The sequence below is a fragment of the Melospiza melodia genome, chromosome Z (assembly GCF_035770615.1).
Source record: "Melospiza melodia melodia isolate bMelMel2 chromosome Z, bMelMel2.pri, whole genome shotgun sequence".
Classification (NCBI taxonomy): domain Eukaryota; kingdom Metazoa; phylum Chordata; class Aves; order Passeriformes; family Passerellidae; genus Melospiza; species Melospiza melodia.
In genome coordinates, this window is record NC_086226.1 from 8603305 (window position 1) to 8623402 (window position 20098).

The window sequence follows — 20098 nt, forward strand, 5'->3', positions numbered from 1 at the left end:
TTCTCTTAAGTTAGCTTGTTGCTTCAGAAATGGCCAAAGCAGGAGAATTTCAGTGAGGCAGCCCAGACAGGCCCTATAAAACAGGTGTCATGCTGATGATGTGCCATGACCATGGCATTGCTGATGTCCTGGTGATGCAGGGTGAGCTCAGCACTGATGCAAGCCCTCCTGCAGAGACCTCACCCAGGATTTGTCCCTGCTCTGTGGCTGATGATATTTGCTCCTTAGTGAGCCCACCTGAGCTGTGACCAAGGCTGTCCCATTATTATGGGGAAGCACAGCTCACAGATCTTCCCTCTGGCTCAGCAGTAACTCATGCCCCAAGTCAGGTCCTTCAGCTGGTGACCTGTTTTGGACATTTTGAGTTCCTCCAAAATCCAGTTTGACCTCAATTTGAAGCCCCTACAAAAGCAAGTCATGCCTTGATTTCCATGTGGAAAGCTGGGCTGCTGGATCTGTGGCTGGGCTCATCGGGCTCAGTGCAGGGCACAGAGGTGGCAGAGAGCGTCAGTCCTTTCCACAGGTTCCAGAGATGTCTCTCAGAAAAGGCACTGGGATTATGCACTTTGCACCCACAATAATGCACTGTCTCCCTGAGGGTACTCACTGCTGAGCTCAGTCTCTCTTCTCAGGTCCCTGCCAAGCTGGAATTAGAGCCTAGGAGGGTCTCTGGCAGGTAATGATAAATGAGCCTCATCTCTTGCTGTAGCCTGGTCTCCTTTCCTGTTCCGCTTCATCTGTGGGTAGGGAAAAAACCCAACAGTCCCAACCAAAACTGCTTCCACAGAATAACCAAAGAGTTACATTTGCATTGCAGAGAGGAGGCTTGGTGGGGAGCAGCCCCCTCCCCTCCTTGCCAGTCACTCTTCAGCTCTGGGGTGCCTGGCAGAGCAGGTTTTGAATGATGGGGCATTGTGGGTGCTGAGCTTGGGGCAGCTGGAGCTAAATTTCTTGGTGGCTGACACCTGACAAGTGTGATAAATTGTGGCACACCGTGGCTGCCGGCATGACAAACAGTCAGCTCCCCTCCTTGTAAACTCTGGGAAAATTTTGTAATTACTTCCAAACACTTTGCAAATGAGGGTTTCGCCATCAGGCGCCCAGTGTAGTTTCAGGGGGTGGTCATTTATTTATTTAGGTTTTGTAGGCAGGCGGGAGGTGGAGGGGGGGGGTTGTAGTTTGGGTTTCTGCAGCATCTTCCCATTGGCTTGTCCAGGCTTTGCATGAGGTCCTGGGAGGAACTCTGGCAAAGCTCATCAGCTGAGGGTTGGGTGCTAATTAAAGCCTGTGGTGTTCCAGGCTTGGAGTCACTGTCACCCTTGGGAAAGAATCTCTGCAGGAGTGAGTCCCAGACTTTTCTCTTGCCAGTGGGTTTTGGCTCCTATTTTTCATTTTTAATAATGCAGAGCCACAAGATTTGTTGTTTTTTGTTTTTTTTTTTTTTTTTTTTCTCTTCAAAGCATTTAAAAAGAAGTAAGGGGAGCAATACAACCTTGGCCACAAGAGCTGGATAATGAGCACAGATCTTGACTGATAATTTGTTTGTCTAACACAAAAAGCGTATTTCCTGCTCTAAGGGAGGGCACCACTGGTTACACCAGTGCCTCTGACTCCATCTCACCACACAGCATGTCAGACCTAGCACAGACAGTCCTCCTCCCATTTCCAGTCCTTGGTGTCTGTGCTGCAAAGCCGTACAGGCATGTTTTCCTCTCCACACCCCTGGGTTCAGTGGGACTGGCCTCTCCCTGCACCGTTTAACACGTGTGTGAGGCTTTTCAGGATTAGGGCTCAGGCAGCACAAGACCTCATGGGCAAATGGCTCAGTGCTGGGCTGGCAGTGTGGTGCTGCTGTGCTGCTCTGTCTGGGGAGCATTGCTGGCTGTCTTTAAAGAAGATCAGAGATGCCCCACGCTGCAGGGGTCTTTTTTCCCCTCTCCCATTTCATGTCTCTGAATCGAAATAATTAAGCAAATACGTGCTTTGGGGCCGGGCTGTGACGCTCTTGTGGGAGGGCTCTCATTCTAACCATGTTTGTGTTTGCACCGGTTACCCCCAGCTCTCAGGGCTGGGAAACAGATGCCCCCCTCCTTGGTTCTTTGCTGAACCTGAAGCAATGGCAGAGTTTCACCTGGTAACCTGACAGGTTGTCTCTTCTGTTTTGTTGAAGAAAATCCCAGATCTGAGAAGCGAGGGTTGGACGAGCAGCCAGGAGAATCGCCCAGACGTTTATGAGAAGTTGGGGACGCCCCAAGGACTCTGGACTGGTGGAGAAGTAAGAGGTGGGTTAAAAGACTTGCTCACCCAGCTTGTCCTGAGTTGGTGTGCCTTGTGGGAGTGCAGGACATGTGTCTTCTGGTGAGGATGGCGGTGTTTATTAAAGTGTGGCAAAAGGCTGCTCCTGGCTCTGGTGTGTGAGCAGCCTTTTAGCTGCTGTGCAAAGAGGGCGGATGCTGAGAGTGGGTATTTAGCATGTGGAGGGGCAGGTATGGATAAACAGCCTGAAAAATCCCATGTTATGGTCTGCCCATGGACAACTTCTCCAAAAAGAGCTCTCCCACTTGAAAGCCCTTGGGCAGCTCAGAGGTGCACAGTCCAACCACAGCAGCAGAGGTCCCGTGCTGTGGCTGAACCACCGGAGCAGGTAAGTGTCACCCAGCCCAGCTGTGTGGTGGAAGGTGAGGTGCCAGCTCTTGCAGACAAGCACAACTTTAAGCTCTCAGATCTACTGGGTGTTTTTTTTTTTTTGCTTTCCTGCCCTGGCAGGCTGCAGCATCAGGGATGAGGTGGATGGGCTTTGCTTGGAAAGGAAAGCATCCCCTTAGGAGACCATCACCACCAGCAGCCATGGGCTAGAGGCTGCACCACCTCTGAGGCCTGCTACATGGGTTCTCAGTATGGGGCTGTGGTAACACACTGCTGTTTGAGGAGGGCTTTGGGATCATGTTCTTTGAGCCATGGTGGAGCAGGGAAGGAGCCTGGAGATGGAGCTGCCCCACCTGGGGATGCAGACCCTGCAGAGCTGTGCTGGGGAAGCCTGGTGCTTGCTGGTGCTGTGCCTGAGAAAGGAAAATAATGAATTAAAATTTAACAAGTCTCTAAATGCCAGACAAGGATGTCTTAAGTGGGAATTGTCACCGTTTGACTATTGCAGCCTCTCACTTAGCTAAAACTGCATGGCTTTAATTATGTTGATCCTAGAAAGCAGTCGCCTACACTGAAGAGGAGAAACTTTTGACCAGAATAGCATGAATAATGAATTTTCCCTGTGCCCCTTCCCTGCCCTCTACCCCTGCATCATGCTTCCCAGAATTTTTTTGCAGCCCCTTTAACCCTGGATAAGCAGAGTCCTTTATCCTTTGAGCCACAAGCAAGGACAGAAATGCTCCCTATGTGCACGCTTGATTGTTTGCCCTGGAGTTAAAAGGTCAAGACTAAGGATCCCAGGGGTGGGCAACACCTGATGGAGCCACAATGGTCAGTGGGCTGAGGTCTGGGCATGCAGAGGTGCTCTGCAGCAGCAAAACCCTGCCCTTGGCGTTGCTCCTTGGTGGCATCTGTGGAGCAGCATGGAACAAGGACTCCTTCCCTCCCCATACTCGAGGTGGATCGGCCCACCCACGGGACTCCTTGCAGCTCTGCAAATAGAGCAGCTCGAGCAGGGCACGTCGCTAATAATACCAATTACTGTTACATGCTGGCTACAAGGTACACTGGCAGTAATGGGATCCTGGGGGGATGAAATGAAAGCGATATAATATGGTGAGATAAATTAGCGTTGTAAAATTAGCCATGGGTCTAGTCAGGGATCTGACAAATGTGTCGCAGCTTTGGTACAAGCTCCAAGCACTGCTGAATTGGATTTAGTGGCCCAGAGCAGAGCATGGGAGCAAGGGGAAAAAGGGTTTGAGGGGTCTCCATGCACACGTGCTACCAGTTAATGATGCTTGTTTCTTCCTTGAATTCATGCAGTGATACGTCCCCTGACGCCTGCTTGTGCATGGCAGCAGATGAGTAAGAGCCCAGCCCATATGATGTGCTGCTAGAGGAGCTTGGGCCTGGCAGAGAGCTGGGAAGGGGGTTGGAGAAGCATCAGCAGGCTGGTGCTCCTGCCAGCTTTGCTGCGTCAGCTGCCCATGCCTGCCCTGCATCACTGGCTGCCTCTCCCAGGTTTGCTCCCAAAGGGTTTGGTGGGATGTGTGGCAGGCATTTGCACAAGTTTTAGCTGAGTAGGAAGGGTAGGAAGCTGCTTTCTGCTTCTCTGTGGCAGGCTGACCAGTTTTCCCACACCTGGATGGGCTCTGGGGCAGAAGGATGTCTGGAGCTGGGCATCCCACAGCCCGTGGACTTCTCCTTGTTGATCAAGGGTGTACAGCCAACTCTTTCCCATCCAGATGCACACTTTATTCCTCACCCTCTGAGGCAGAGGGTGGAAGCCGGGAAATGGGGTTTTGTGCCCCGTGGAGACTCGGAAATGGATGTGGTCAATTCCAGTGGGATCCACCTCCTGGTGGCTCACTGGGACTGGCTTCAGGGACGTGAGCACTCCTGCCCATGAGAGGATGAGAGCCTCTCATGGATTTGTAAATTGCGTGTTTAATGGCTGACATATTACATTGGATATGGGGAGAGACAGGCATGATTTAGGTCTGGTTTGATAAGGCATGTTCTGTGACTCACTATAATAACAAAGGGAGAGAAAAATTCTGAATATGCTTTGTAGTGCCCTGCAGTGGAGCTGAGGGGGGCAGAGGGGTGGCAGAGCCATCTGTGCAAGGCCTCTCCCAACTCATGCCAGGATGGTTCAAGAGGAATGGTGGGCACGTGGCAGACGTGTTGTGGGAGGGAACCAACTTGTCACATCCCTGGGGATGAGTTTGTGGAGGTCAGGCACTGCAGTTCTGCAGCAGCACCGGCTTGAGAAACGAATGCCAAGGGCTTGTCTCAGCACTGCCCAGAGAATCCCAAGGGAGCTGAGCCAATTTGTGTGCTGAGCCTGTGGGGACAGAGGAGGAGACGAGCTACCCTTTGTGGGAGGCCAGCCTGGCCACTGCCACTGGTCCCTGTGTCCTCCTGCTGCCCTCCTGCTGCAAGCAGGGCACAGGGTGCAGTGGTGACACTTCAGATATATCGGACCCCAGCCAGCCCCAGGGCTGAGTTGTCCTGCTAAAACCAGTGGGGGGCATGAACTGCAGCAGCAGAAAGAGCCCCTTCCCTCAACTTCCCTGCTGGAAAGTAGTGCTGTAGGACTGCAGCAGGACACTGAGCCAGCAGCTGGAGTGCCAGTAGCAGCATAAATAGAAATACAACTTCTCAGCTTCTTGTGCAGCTATGATATATCTTGTTTATATTGACTTTCTTAAACCTCTAAAATACATTGTAGATTGATCTACAAATCTGCAAAAAGCACCTTTTTTATTTTTTTTTTTAAGCCTAAAGCAATTTTCTGCCTGCTCCTTGTGGTTGGCTCTGAACAGACACATGTTCTCTTGTCCTATTTGAGGCTGGCATGCTGCCACAGTGGTAGGAAGTTTAGCAATACTTGAGCTGGATCGATTCAAGCCCATTATCTGTGCTGCCTGGGACTTGGTGGTGAAGGGGAAGAACATATTCTCCCCAGACACATCAAAGCCCTGTGATAAGGACACACAGTTAAGCTCTATTTATAGATGGACAGATGTCTTGCCAAAGCTTTGCTGCTGTCACTTGATTATGCAGTTTTTGAGTGCTTGGATCTGAAGGTGGCTGAGGTGTGTCCCCCCCAGGCACAGCCCCAAGCAGTACAGCTTCTAGGTGGTCTTTTGCCTTCTTTCAAGAAGGGACCTGATGTTTAGATATTAACGATGAAGTGGCTGAGAGATCTTTTCTTGGAGTTGGTGACCAAGATCAATAATCCCTCATCTTGTTCTTGCAACTGCATAGACCTACAAAGACTTTGGAGCTCCAGAGCAGAGCTGCCAAGGATGTCATATCAGAACTGTGTGGCTGTTGAGCTGAGGGCTGGGGTACCTGGATTTTAGCTCTGCCATCCTCCTAGCAAAGAGATTTTTTCCTACTGTCCACACTAAACCTCCCAAGCACCAAGGTGTGTAGCCAATGACATGTTGTATCTCATGAGTTTTCCTTCTTTATGAAAAGCTGTCAGGGATATTTCAATCAGGGCCAGTCATGCAAGCTGCATATTTGGAGTGGTTCCCCAGGCCAAGTTGTCTCGGGTCTTGCAGTGTATGTGCACATACATGTTACATGAGTATTTGATTTTTTGAGGGGGACAGTGGAAAGGGTGATGTGAAATGGGTTAGCCAATCCAGATTCTGCTCCAGGTGTGAAGGAGTGCTGGTGCTCATTTCACAGAGCTATCCTTAATTTCCTTCCATATGTTGCTCTGTCTCAGTAGTTGTGAATTTGGCAATGGGAGAAGGGCAAAGACTTCATTCTGCTCAGCCTTGAGTGTTGTTTTCAAAGATGCTTTGCTGGCTTTCTCTTGGTTCTAACCCTAGATAAAGGAGGGAAAATCTTCTCCTAGCATCAGTGGGAACCTTTTGTTTCAGATTTGCCCACTGTCACTTTTGTTTCAAATATGCCCACTGTCACTTACCTTCTTGCTATGGATTGCTGTGAAGAGCCTCGCTCGGTGTCCTCAACAGCTTCCCTGGATATTTCAGTGGACCTGGCTGAATTTCCTTTAATTAATTAACACTGAAACTTCTCTTGGGGCTCCCAAAACTATGGGCAATGTCTTGATGTGGTTCAAGTGCTGTGTGACATGCTGGCTATGCCTGTGTTCCCACAGCAGCCCAGCCTGCTGCTGATCCCTTTGCTACCTGGGCAGGCAACTGGCAGGACCATGCTGGCACACCAAACCACAGCAATGAGCTGGAGAATTTCACAGAAAGTGCTCTTTTTTAGGCCTCAGTGAATTGTGGCTCCACAAGGGAAGTTGTTGTATATGGGCAGGTTTGGGGACCAAGACCTGACTTCATTCATTTATTTAACACTTACTAACATCTATTTAATCTTGATCAGGTGCAGGATAGGTGCATGGTGGATCCTGGCTGCGTGCCATTCCCAAGGCTGGGAGAAAGGAGATTTCTCTTCCCCAGGGTGTCCATAATGTGTTCTCATGCACGGCTCCTGCAGAGCCCTCCGAGCACTGTTTGGTTTTATTCTGTCTCCAGGGTGCTGCTCAGCCCTGCTTGTATATTCCTCTGATGAGTGGGCAAGACAGGAAGCAAATACCTTTGTTACAAAACCACATATGGGCTTTCAGTGGGTGATGATACTTCCCCAAGCTATCTGTCTCGTGAATGCATTTTCCCTCCTGCTTGTTTATATTCACAGGAGCGTTGGCTTAGCTGCTCAGGTGAGCTGTAGATGTCAAGAAACGTGTCAGTTTCAGGAGAAGGCTTTAATGCAAGCCTTCCTGCTGCTCTGTGATGGATGGTGGAGGACACCCCAATGTGCCAAGAACCAGGGGAGAAGGAGTGGGACATTCTGCGGGGTCTGAGCCATGGCTGGGAGAGTGGCTGCAGCAGTGCTGGGGGTGACATTTTACAGCTGGCCCAGGATGCTGATCTACAGTGTGACCAAGCTGATCATTCAGTAGATGAGGGGTCTGATGGAGGAGAGCTGTGTGTATCCAATTCAAAGAAATAACCATCAGCAAGAAGGGCTGGACTCCTCTAAAGCCATTTCAGAGGGTGTTATGGGTGCTGTGGGTCTCATGGCTCCAGGAGGGCCTTGGTGGTGGATGCCTGCTACTCTGCCCAGTAAAGCTGGAAACCATGGGGCCACAAACATGAGATGCATTTGCCTGTGGTGGCCATTACCCCACTGAATCCTGGCTCTGAGACATGGGGAACTGTTTTCAGCCTAGTGGAGGGCATATGTGTGTTTGTACTGTGGGCATCTGTGGCAGCAGATGGAAGGGAAAAGTGCAGACCTTCCCCATTCCCCCTTGTAGTCTCCCTTAATGCCCAGGGAGAGTGGCTGGAGGTGGGGATCTACTGGGGAAGCTGTTCAGCTGTGATGGAGACGGGCAGGATGCCACATCTAGGTGGGAAGAGGAGCGCGGGGCTCCTTTGTACACACCTGGATCCCTTCCATGGCCGTGGCACTCCCAGTGTTGTGAGCACCACTGAGGTTGTTCAAAGAGGAAGTAAACAGCAGCACTGATTGCGCTCTTTAGCAATGTTTAATTTATTATTTCCCCCTCTAGGATTACTCTTTTAAAGTTCTGGATAGCTCCAGCAAGCCTGGACTGGGGCCCATGTCTCCAAGGCAATTTACAGCACACACCAGTCCCTCAGCACTCATTACAGCCCCCAATGAGGACACCTCAGTGCTGCCCTTCAGTAAGATCACATATTACTGGCTCTTTTTTCTTTCTCTTGCCCCAAATCATTGCACTTTATATCTAAAAGGAGGGGCATGCAGGTGGGGAGCAGCACAATTTATGGATCAGAGATTTATATGCTGCTGCGACGCTGTATTTTTTCCCCACAGTGACACTTTATTGCCACAAATTACCAAACAGGCAAGGTTATGCGAGTGACAGCAGGCAGAGCTGTAAAGGACAGGAACAAATGGCAGCAGGAAAAGTACCCAGAGGAGAGGGGGAGGTCTGGCAGAAATAAAAGAAGGCGGGACAAGCATCAGAAATCAGTTTGCCTTACAGTGGGATATATGGGGGAAACCTGGGAATCAGTATGCCATCTCTGGTACATGGGCATGACATGGGGATGGAGAGCAGCTGGCGGTCTGGGTTGGGATTCAGTAAATCCTTTGTTTTTAACTTCTTTTTTCTTCCCCCTCTCCCTAAATTGCCAGGTCCTTCCCTTCTGCAGGCTGCTTCTTTTTTTTTACTTTCTTCTTTTTTTTTGGCTTTTTTTTTTTTTTTTCTGTAGAAATGGCAGGTTTGTAGTTGGTTTTTTCCCCCGTCTTCAGGGTGGTGTCTGCAGGGAGATGTGGGGATTCCTAGGAGGTGATGGCATTCAGAGGGTTATTTAGAGGTGTTTTGCTGTGAAAATGATTGCTATATTTCTTACTTTATGGTTGTGGAGGGTGCAAATATCCCTGTTTTGCCCTTTTTGGGGGGAAGCATGGTCACTTATCTCCATCTGTATTAATACATTCAATATCCTTGATGGTGTGTGGAGGACAAGTACCAGGCCTTGGGCAGAGGAGTGTCCAAAACATTCTTTGGCTTTGGTTGAGCGACTCTGTCTGCATCCACTCACCCAAGTTAGATCAGCTTAACTTCAAACAAACGTGAAAACTGACAGGCTGGAGTTTGGCAGAGGTATTAAGGGTGCCTTTGAGCTGGGGATGCTACTCAAAGCTGCCGGGGAGCTGTCACTCTATTATTCTTGCAACAAAACACTACCGGCAGAGCTGAGAGCCTCAAAGGCTCTGGAGCCACAGCCAAAATTGCATTTAACTTGCAGAAATGTGCTACAGCCGTGGGGCTCACCATGCCAGCCCCAGGGACAGTCAGCACTGACATGTTCCCCCCTTGCTGGCAGCACAGAGGGGATTCGGAGGCACCTCTGCACCACACTAGACCATTGCACAGAGCAATTTGACTTGTCTGTTCCCATGCTTGTAAAAGATAATTTCCATTGAATCCCAATGCCATAAGCCAGGTATTTAATCTTGCTTGAAGGGAGCATGTCTGAAGCATGCAGGGCATCACAAACAATGGTAAGCAATCAATAGGCTAAATCCTGAGGTCTCTTACCCAGACTTTGCTGGAGTAAAGGTTGACAAAGTGCTGAGTAGTTACTCCAGACTTCAGCCTTGAGCTGAGGGCAGAAGTGATTGACTGATTTATTGATGATGCATTTTACTATGAATCTAGCCTGTCTGTTAGTCACAAATGCTCATTTAAGCATAAATCGTGGTCTGCCATGAGCAGATAGCTTCTCCTGCAGCAGAACTGGGCAGAAAGATTTTAGATGAATGGCTTATTTGGTGAAAAATAGTTTTGGATCAACGCAAATAGCTTGTGTTTCAGTGTTGTGCTTGGCAAATAGCCTCACAGAAGAAAGTGAAAGCCCACTTGTGAAAAAGATGAAGAGCTGGATTCTGACATGATGTTTAGATCTCTTTTCCAACTGGTTTTAAGTTTTCTTCCCAAATCAAAAAGCCAGACAAGTTTCAGAAGATTCCTCTGAAACACTTTTTCCTTGCCCTCTGAAGCCCTTTTTCCTTATCCTCTGTTCCTGGCTTCTGCAGCAAAACCAGCGACACACAGCACTTCTAAAACCTGACGCTGACTCTCTGTGAACCCACACCTCATTTATTTTTAGTTGGCCCAGCAGCATGAGGGCTCAGGCTCTGGCAGGCATTCATTCACTGCTGCTGAGCTGTGGTCTGGGATGTGTAAGGCTGCTGGATTTGCTGCCCTGATGGGGGACAGGGCTTATCCTGCCTTGATGGAGCCTTGGAAGGTTTGGAAGAAGGGTACAGCAGCCAAGAACCCTTCAGCCCCAGTGCAAGGCTAGGCAAAGTATTAGCTGTTCCTGCTGCACAAGACTGTGCAAGCCCTTTGGAGGTGTCTGTGGTGTCACCTTCACCCCAAACTCTCAGCAGCTGGGGTGTGGCTTGCTTGCTCCCCTGTTCTCAAATCACCACCCTTATTTCGATTTCTTAAGAATAATTTCTTACTATTCAGGAATAAAACCATGCTACTCAATCACCTCTGTAGCTGCTTTTCTTTGTCATACTGTTGCTTTTTCTTTGTTTTGAGCCTGGCTGCTGCTGGCTACATCTGCTGTGGCTCCCAGAGCCTGTGCTTACCATGGCAGCAAGTGGGTGCATCCGCAGTGGATGCTGTAGGAAACCTCTCAGACAGATCTGTGCATGTGTGTACGCCTCTCAGTATTTCCTGTTAATTAATGGACACTGGAGTCTGTCGCCTGTAACAGCACTCACTGGCGGGTGATAAATTGTTTGTATGACAAGATGGCAGTGAAAGCCGGGCGAGCTGTGGCTGTCGGCGCTGGGTTTGGGAGCCAGGGGTGAACGTCAGTCAATAATTAGATAGGAAGAGGGATGGTGAAAAGCCCAGCAGCTGATTGCAAGATCCCTGAGGAATCCTGCCTGCTCGTGCTGTAGGAATCCTTGCTGTGGGCTCCAGCAAAAGGGCAGCGGTGCTGCGCCAGACCCCACGCTTTAACTGGCACCCCCCAGCCCTCTTGATGCTTTTTCGTGTGAAGGGAGGAGGGAGGGTCTTACGCCATCCCCACTCCACAGGGATGGATGCTGGCTAGAGCTTGTAAGGATACACTTGGAGCAACCTCTCCTGACCCACACTGGGTTTTGCTGCCTCTCATACCATGAAAAAGGCACCATGCCAGGGCCTGGGTTCTGTTCTTCTGCACAGTTACAGCTTCCAGCAAACCCTGCTTGATAGATGCAGTACCCTGCAATGCTGCCAGCACCAGAAATCCCTGACATGCTTTGCCTGCTGATGCCAGCACGCTAACACTGGCACAAGGCTTGGCTAGGCACCTTTGTGTGGGACCAGGGCTTTTGGTGACCTTGATGGGCAGCCTTTGTGGCAGCAGCTGTGTCTACACCACCAGTAGCTGGGTTTAAACCAGCAGCAGGGCGTGGTTGAGGTGCTGTGTTGCAGAGCTAACAAGGCTTCATGGATGTGCTGGAGTTGGGGCTGGATGTTGTGGATCTGGGCTGCTGCTGTTCACTGTGTTTTCAGCCTGCTCAGTTGTGGTTCTGGGCCCAAACTGAGCCCTGCATAGGAGACTCATCCTAGAAAAACAGCACTGGCAGCAGAGTCCAGCCTCCTGGGGAGGAGATGTGGACGGACATGGCTTCTTGCTGCATTCCCAGTGGGACTGGTCCCTGTCCCTGCTCTGCATGCTGTGCCCTGTAAATCCATCTCCATTCTGGCTGGCACACTGAAGCTGGGCTTTAGTCACCTCTTGTGCTCATTGGGACTCCAGCAGTCAGAGCAGGGATCCCACTCAGGAGGACAGTGTGGGATCTGTGCTGCCCTGGGACCTGTTGTGCTTCCCACAGCGCAGGGGGGACAGTCTGCACTTACTGGGAAATGGAATTATCTGCTTCCCCAAGTGGGGAAAATAATAATAATAAAAAAGTGCCTTCCACTAGGTCATGAGCCATTACCTCGAGGGGCCCTTCATCAGCTGATGAATTCTACTTAATAAAATAAATACTGAGAGAAAATGTAATTGGATTTCATTTATTACCCAGTTCCGCCTAGCAGCCCCAGATTATACAAAAGCAATTAGAGAAAGCTCTCCATTAATAGCTATCTTCAAGCCGCCCAATGGGTTCATTCCATCAAACCTTCTGGCTTGTGTAATTTCCTTTCTTGGAGCTCGCTCCTGGCCGGGGGAGGATGTGGGGTGCGCAGCGCCATTGCCAGCAGCCTGTAAACAAAAGCAGCCCTGTCTCTAACATTTGCTCAGGCATCATCTTCCCAAGCATGTGGCTCAGCCAAAGGGTATCCTGGTTTAGGGCGAGGAGCCAGGGCACCTGGGCAGCTTGGCTGCAGACTAGGGCTTGGTTGTGCCTTCCCTGGGATGAGAGCATCCTTCCTCCATTGGCATTGCCGTGCGGCAAATCTGTGCTGCTTGGCAGAGGGTGGGTGTGCAGGGTCCCACGGGGGCATCAGGTACAAAGCTGTCCACCTGAGGGCCTGGCTGGTTCTCTGATGCTATTTTTTCCTGTAATGCCAGCAGGTTGCATCCCAGCTTCTGTCTCTGGCACTTTTCAGGGACACATGGTGCAATAGTTCCACTTCCTTGGGTTTTTTGCTAGGAGCACAAGGAAAGCTTGGTAAAGCTGGCTAAGGTTGGGTAGAGGAGGATGTCTCATACTATCTCTCCGAAAGTCATGTGGCAACACAGGGAAGCATGTCTGAGGGTCTCACAGGGCACAGGCAGATGTCTGGCACCTGTTGTCACTGAGGACAATGGCAGGTTAATCTGCAGCAGAGGCTTAATCTCTTATCTTTTTTCGTAATCCCTGTTTACAGTGGTGGGTGAGGAAAGACAATTACAGTGGAGAAGGGAACTGGGGGGAGAGATGCTGAATGATCCTGGAGGGTGGTTAGTGAGGAGTGGTCCATGGTGGAAGCAGAAGGGGATGAGCACATCCCTTGTGTGTGTAGCATGAGAGGGTGAAGCCCTCTCCCTCACTCTTCCAGCACTTGAAGCCCTTGAGGAAAATTGTCTGGCTATGCTGCCTGCTTTTGGACCAGTCTCATTTATGAAGGGACCACATTTTTGTTCTACCACAGCAGATGCAGGGCTGGAGGGACAGAAGGGATTTTAAATGTTGGTCCCTTTGCAGTGTGGAGGAGGAGGGAGGGCTTGAGGAGTCAGAGGTTCTTATTTTCTGCCTGGGGGTGACATTGTCTTCTCATCCTGTTGTCAGTCTGGGCAGAAGCCAGCACCTTTTCTCAGCTGAGACAACCAGATCTGTTCCAGCTGATGCCTTGATGGAGCCAGAGTGGTTCATCGGGGATGTACCAGTGCACGTCACTCTTGGGAACTTGCACTTGGCTCTGGCATCTTTGTATTTACCCTGCTGTACTCTCTCCCCCACTGCCCCTTGCTGTCCCCTTTCCTGTCTCACTTTTCATCCCCTCCCTTTCATGCCGTAACCTCCCTGGCACAAGGCTGGGGTGAGAGTAACAGCACAGCCAGGAAGGAGCTGATATTTAGTTTCAGACAAGAAACAACATAAGGCGTAATGCAACCGGAAAGGTGAGGGCAGATGGAGAGGGCCGGCAAGGCTGTGTGGCTCTTCATCTTCATTACACGGCTGATGTCTGTGGTCTTGCTTCCATGCTGCTTGCTCCAGCAAGGGAGGGATGGCTAGCAAGCAGAGATGTGCAGGGAGAGCTCTGCTTGCAGGAGGTGAGGCTGGTCCTACTGCATGGTAGGGAGAAAATCAGAAGGGGATTTACTGGGGGAAGCAAGCATGGGAGTAGGGGGGTGCACAAAGGTGATGTGGTGGAAGATCCAAAAGGGACAAAGAGGGATGCTCTTCTTGATGGGAGATGGCAAATGCCTCGTAAATGCAAACTGGCTGCTCACCCTGGGTACTCAGGGAGCAAGGAGAATTGGAGTGTTTGAGAGCATAGGAGGGGAGTGGTTGATGCTGATATCATCAGCAGGAGAGGCTGGAGATTAATCTTGGCTGGTGAGATGGAAGGTGGTAAGGGGGTACCTTGCTCAGGGATGAAGAATCAGAGCATGAGATGGTGAAACTGTGGGTCTGAGAAGAGGGCTGAGGTGTGGAAGAAGGTGGAGACCTTTCTAGCATGGAATGAAGGATGTGCAAAACTCAGACACTGAATGTTGGGCTGCCACTGATGTTCCCTCCTTCCCAGAGCAACATCTTGTCTTTGGCCTGAGGGTTAACCTTGGGCTCAGTTCTGAGATGACAGAGAAAACTCCAAAAGAAGTAAATCCAGCCTCCAAAGAAGAGTGGGGACTTAAAAACTGCTTTTTTTCCAAGCCACCCAACAGCAGTGACCACATGAAACCTTCCTTTTTTACCTCACTGTTTATTTTTTACAGGGGTCTTTTATTTATACCCCCTTAACATCCCTGCTGTTAAAGCAGCCTTATTAGGATGCTGCCCATCACCAAGGAACTCTGCTATCGAAAAAGAGCATTAAAGATTCAACAAATAGCTGAGAATTGGGATTGATCCTAACCTCCCATAAACGGGAGTACCTTCCCCCATTAATCAGCCTTGGTTTTCACTTACAGGATGATGGCCTCAGTGCTACACTTCTTCAGGACTAAAAGCACGTTAAATATTTATCACAGCTGAGTATTCACTTCCCCCAGTATTGCCAACTAAGATCCACTGCTTAAGCCTGCGTTGGCTTGACAGGTTGTGTAGTGAGGTGGCATGCCATTAGGAAACCTCTTGTGCCAACGTGCTCTACTCATTTGCTGTGCTAAGCACAAAGAGATGGTGGCATGTCTCATCTCAAAGCATGGTCAGCATGGGACTGTATTATAAAGCCTCTCTGCTGGCGTTTTGCACTATTAAATTAAACATACTAGGGATAAGACGCTTGTATCTGCTCTTTAGCAGAGGGCTGGATCATCCACCCTCTTCCAGGTCTCTTTTAATCTCAAAAAACTTCTCAGTAGGAGTGGCCCTCTGTCTGTGCTGAGGCTTCACCCCATGCCAGGGTCTTCATTAGCAGTCCAGTGTGGGGCTGTTTACGTTGCTATGCCTGGAAGCATTTCCCAGTTTATGACCATGCACTCTCCTCTGCTGAAAGGATGAGGCAGCACTCTCTGCCTTTCCTTAGGGGGCTGGGAGGCTTGAAATTATGACAGGGCGTTCAATGATCCAATTATTGGTCTATACATATGTAGATATATTTTTGCTAATTGTGCCAGGTGTGCCCGTAGTGTTTCAGAGAGCAGCTATTTTAGGAGCGTCTCTGGAAGCTGCCTTGCCATTTTGCTCTCGGATCGTGTGCTGGCATTTCTTAAAAGGTGGCGCTTGACTTTGAGAGCTCCTGATGAACCTCAGAGGTTGGAGAAAGCATGGGCTGCTCCCTAGCTGAGATGCTGCTGAGAGCAGACCCTGAGCCACGGTGGGAGCAGTTTACCTGCTCAGGAAAAGCTCCCTGCGATGTCGGGCGGAGTTTAACTTCTGCACCAGGGCTCAGCGCGCAGACTTCACTTGGCCAATTCCGAGAGCTGAGATTGAGCTGTTGTTGCTGGGTTAGTGCTTTTTTCTTTTTCTTTTTCTTTTTTTTTTTTCATTTTCATTTTCAGCTTGTTGGTTTGGCATCATCATGATGCATGTCCCCGTCTTGGCACCCACCTCCCGCCGCCCCCAGCTCCAGTTTGAGCTGCTGATGTGCGCAGCCTGGCTGTAGCCGTTTACATGTACGGGCGCACAATGTGTTTCATTATCCTTGTCTCAAACTTGTTTTGCTGCTGTCACGCACCAGAAAAGTTAAACACGTCTGATCAAAGGCATGTAAACACAGCTTCAAAACAAATGCCCTCGAGTCCTGCCAAAAGCACAGAGCTGTCTCCGAGCAAATCACGTCTCGTATTCCCCTGCCTGTGCCTCCTGCTTCTCCGAGAGGGTGTGCGATGCCTCCTGATCTCCGGGAGCCTTCTGAGCTGCTGTTTGCAGCGTGGAAGGGTTGTCCGCTGAGAGGATTTGCACCATCGAGGCAGCTGGGAGGAGAGCAGAGCCTCAGAGCAGGAGGGAAAACTTGCTGCATCCTTGCACGTGAGAGGCAGCAAACCCCAATGGTCTGCAGCTCTCCTGGGTCAAGGCAGAGCAAAGCGTGATATGAATTGGCTGGAAATAAAGGTGCCAAGTGTGCTTTTCCCAAGTGTGCCCTCGTGCTCAAGCTGGTGTGTTACCCTGATGCAGAAGCTGTAGGACCAGGAGCACCCGAGGCTACAACTGCCGGTGCTGCCCGGGCATCACTGGGTTTGGGCTTGGCTTGAGGGAGAGTCAGCCAATTGCATCATTTGTGGGATGAGAGGGGCCGGACTAAGGGTCTGGGGATGGTCCCAGACCAGGAGATGCTTCTGCTCTGCTGGGTTTCCAGCCCTTGGGGGGCACGGAAGGGTGAGGTGAGGTGAGATGACATTTGCATCCCTGGCTCAGGGACTCTGATGTCACTTGATTTCCCATGAGATTGGTAAAAATAGGGAATTCTCTGTAGTGGCAGACAAGTCAGGTTTTCATCTTAGTACAGCTTTACAGAGGGCTGGATATGCATTTTAAATAGGAATGGAAATCTTTGGGCTTTTGCAGCCTCTGAGGGCAGGTGTTTTCAGAAAACACTGGCTCCTTTCAAATCTGCCAAAAATCTATTCACAGCTTGGCTACCAGTACGGCCAGCAAATAGTTTGGGAATTCATGAGCTTGTGAACTGACCCGGACTCTGCAAATGAGTTGCCCAAGGTCTTTGCCAAATGCCTTTGAATAATGGACATGTCAGAACCAGATGGGGTTGCAAATGGCAGGTTATTAGTGCCCGGTGCCGGTGCCAAGCAGTGCTGCACGTGTGTGCAAGTACGCAGTACGTGCATGGCTCGTCCCTGGAACGAATGGAGTGGCTGGGTTGCTGCAGGTAAGATGATCCAAGGGGTCTCCTTCAAGCCACCCAATTGCATTAACAGGGGAGATAAAATCTCAGTCATCCCCCACATTGCTGCTGGACAGTCGCAGGCAGGCTGTGAAATGCCCCGCAGGCAGTGGGGATATGGTCAGAGGTTAACGATGGTGTCAGCCTTCATAAATCATCCCTAATGAGACCTGGGAAAACTTAGGGTTGCAGCTCTGATGCATGGCTCGGCTGCGTTGTCCTCCCTTTACTTTGGGCTTTTTCTGCCATTTGGTTTCCAGGGTTATCTGTGTGAAACCTTTGTGAGGCTGAAGGCACTGGAGGCTTTCCTGCGTGGCAAGGAGTCCTGGGCTCTGCTCCTGGCACAGGCAGGCTGATGTGCTGCAGAATAAACACATTTCCCCCCTTTACTTTCCCTAAGGACAAGTTCACGTGTCCCTAGGGCGCCAGAAATCTCGGGCTGGAGGGCACTGCCTGTGTCCTCGTGTGGAGGAGCAGCGTGCTTGGTGATGCTGTGGGTTTGGGATGCCTCCAGGTAGAACCCGAATCATGAAGTCTGGCTGGTCCAGTGCTGCCTCTGGGCATCATTCTGGTCAGACAAAGGGCTGCGGAGCCCTCTCTCAAGCTTTCCTCCCAGCCCTTCTCACCTGCATTGGAACCACTTGATGGGGATGTCACGAAATCCAAACGCTTCGTCAGGGAGAATCCTGTGCAGGAAGCAGGACTCCGGATAAGCTGTGCAAGGTAGGAAGATGGAAAGGGGTTATTAATGTCCCCACCAAAGGCAGCACTGGGGCTGGCAGTGGTGGGCTGCTCCAGGCTGTGTGTGGTCCCTGCAAAAGCTGCCAGACACCGGCCGGGACACTGGGAGGAGTGAAGCAGGGTGCAGAGAATACTCCCTCCGATTTATTATTTATAAAGTACTGTCACAGCCCTGGAAGTGTTGTGACTCTCAGAAAAGCTGTAGGAATGCACTAATTAAAGAACACAATGGGAATGTAAATTGGGAAAGCTCCCCAGGGGGAAGCAGCCCTGGGGGGAGCTAATTTGCCAGTCCCCACTCCTCCCCTGCAAACTGGCTGAGACACTGGAGCAATTAAGGAGTAATTTGAGTGTTAAATATAATCTGGAATTGTGTTTTTGGCTCTTTTTTTTTTTTAATTGTTTTTTTTTTCTCTTGGGTAACTGTGTTACCAATTCTGTAATCGCAACTTTAACCCTCTGTTCTGCTACAATAGGGGCTTTTTGTGGGATTTTTTGCGGGGGGTGGTGGTGGTGTTGGTCTTTGTTGTTGGAAGTAAATTCAGGTGAGTGTGCTAGCACCAAGGTGGCATGTCACCTCCTTGTGTGATGAAGGATGTATGGCCCCAGGGCAGGGCTAACACTAGCCGATCTGGTAAGAGACAGCCCCTGACTTTGGAATCATGGAATCACAGAATGGTTTGGGTTGGAAAGGATCTTAAAGATCATCTAATTTCAACCCTGCCATGGGCAGGGACACCTTGCACTAGACCACATTGTACAGGGCCACATCCAGCCTGGCCTTGAAACACTTAGAGAGATGGAACATCCAAAACCTCTATGGACAACCTATTCCAGGAATAAAATACTGATTGTCAGAGTTGTCTCCTGAAATCCATCCTAAAAATATGGCTTTTTTGGTTGGTCTTTTTTCCTGCCCATTTCTCTTCTGTGTGGCCTGGCTTTCTCATTGTGCTGTTTTCACTTGTCTTGCCTGCCCAGGAAATACATTTATTTGGTGTCACTGGAGCTGTGGCCTGTAGAGCGGGCTCAGGGTACTGGCTGTGACTTATTTCTCTTTTCCTGTCAACTTTTATACAGTCCAGGGTGAGAAGACAAATGTAGAGACTGTCACACATGTGAGGTGAAGTAAAGACATGCTGAGGCTGTGGTGGTCAGCAAGGGGTGGCTCATGTGTCCCTGGTGTTGGGCTCACAGGTCAGCCGTCTCCCCGTGTCCAGGCATGCAGCTGAGCAAAGGGCTTGTGTTCTTGGGCTTTGGGGTTTTTTCTTTCCTTTATCTATAGCACACACTTCAGTGTGCTCTTTACTGCAGGGTCTTCAAAGCTTGTAAAAGAGCTTTGAGAAGAAAAACTGGTGTGGTTGTAGCTGGCGTTGTTTGTGATGGCTTGGTGTTGGATCATTTTAAGATGGTGTTCTCAGGCAGGCAGTAGCTAGTGTGTTGCAGGGTCGTCCTCCCTCTCTCATTTTTATTCCTCTGATTAGCTTGAATATTTATTACATTTTATCAATAGGCACTAGTTGCCCGAGATCCTCATCCATTGCTAGCTACCGTTTGCAAGGGTTTGAGAGCTCTCAAAGCCGAGACATCGGAAAACATCATAGATGTAGATTCATGTGATAATGAGAACCCTCAGAGCAGTAGGATTTTGTCTGCCTGCAGGGGCTGACGTGCTCTGGATAAGCTAATGCTTTGTGATAGAACAGCATCCCTGGTCCTAACCCTGAAAACCCTGAATTCAGCCCTGCATGAGGGCTGCAGAGCATCCCTCTTTCTCCCAGGGGCATTGGAAGGGGAGCCCCCACCCACACAGCCTGCTGCAGCTGGTGATTTCTGCTGCCACCAGACCAGGCTCCATCCTCAGGGTCAAGCCACAAAGCCCCATGAGCTCCTTGCTGTGGCTGCTCCCTGACAGCCTGGTGGCTCTTCATCTCCTCTGCCCAGCTGGATCCAATATCTGCCTGTGGGGAAAAGTCACACCCAGCCCAGGAGCCTGGGGAGAGCTCCTCCCTGGCTGGGGCTGGACAAGCTTCTCCCTGGCCGGGGCAGGAGGATCCTCTGGTGGAAACCTCTGTGCTGCACATCTCCCACCACGGGCCACATCTGCCACTGGGCAGAAACGGGCCCTGGGGTTTCAGCATTGTTCAGGAGATCTCTGCCAGGATCCAGAGCAATCCCAGCCACTTTCCTCTAAGCCTGCCTGTATTTATTGCC

The 20098-nt window shown here is 50.3% G+C and overlaps 1 protein-coding gene across 5 annotated transcripts in view; it reads left to right on the forward strand.

Annotated features, from left to right (window-relative positions):
- CNTFR (ciliary neurotrophic factor receptor) overlaps positions 1 to 20098 on the forward strand; it is a 202286-nt gene that overhangs the window by 51145 nt on the left and 131043 nt on the right. For 4 of the 5 annotated variants that reach the window (XM_063180400.1, XM_063180403.1, XM_063180401.1 and 1 more), the window contains one exon: positions 2171 to 2282. The gene's annotated coding sequence lies outside the window, so the exon portion shown is untranslated. The remainder of the gene's footprint in view (positions 1 to 2170; positions 2283 to 20098) is intronic. The other variant, XM_063180402.1, reaches the window with a different exon arrangement.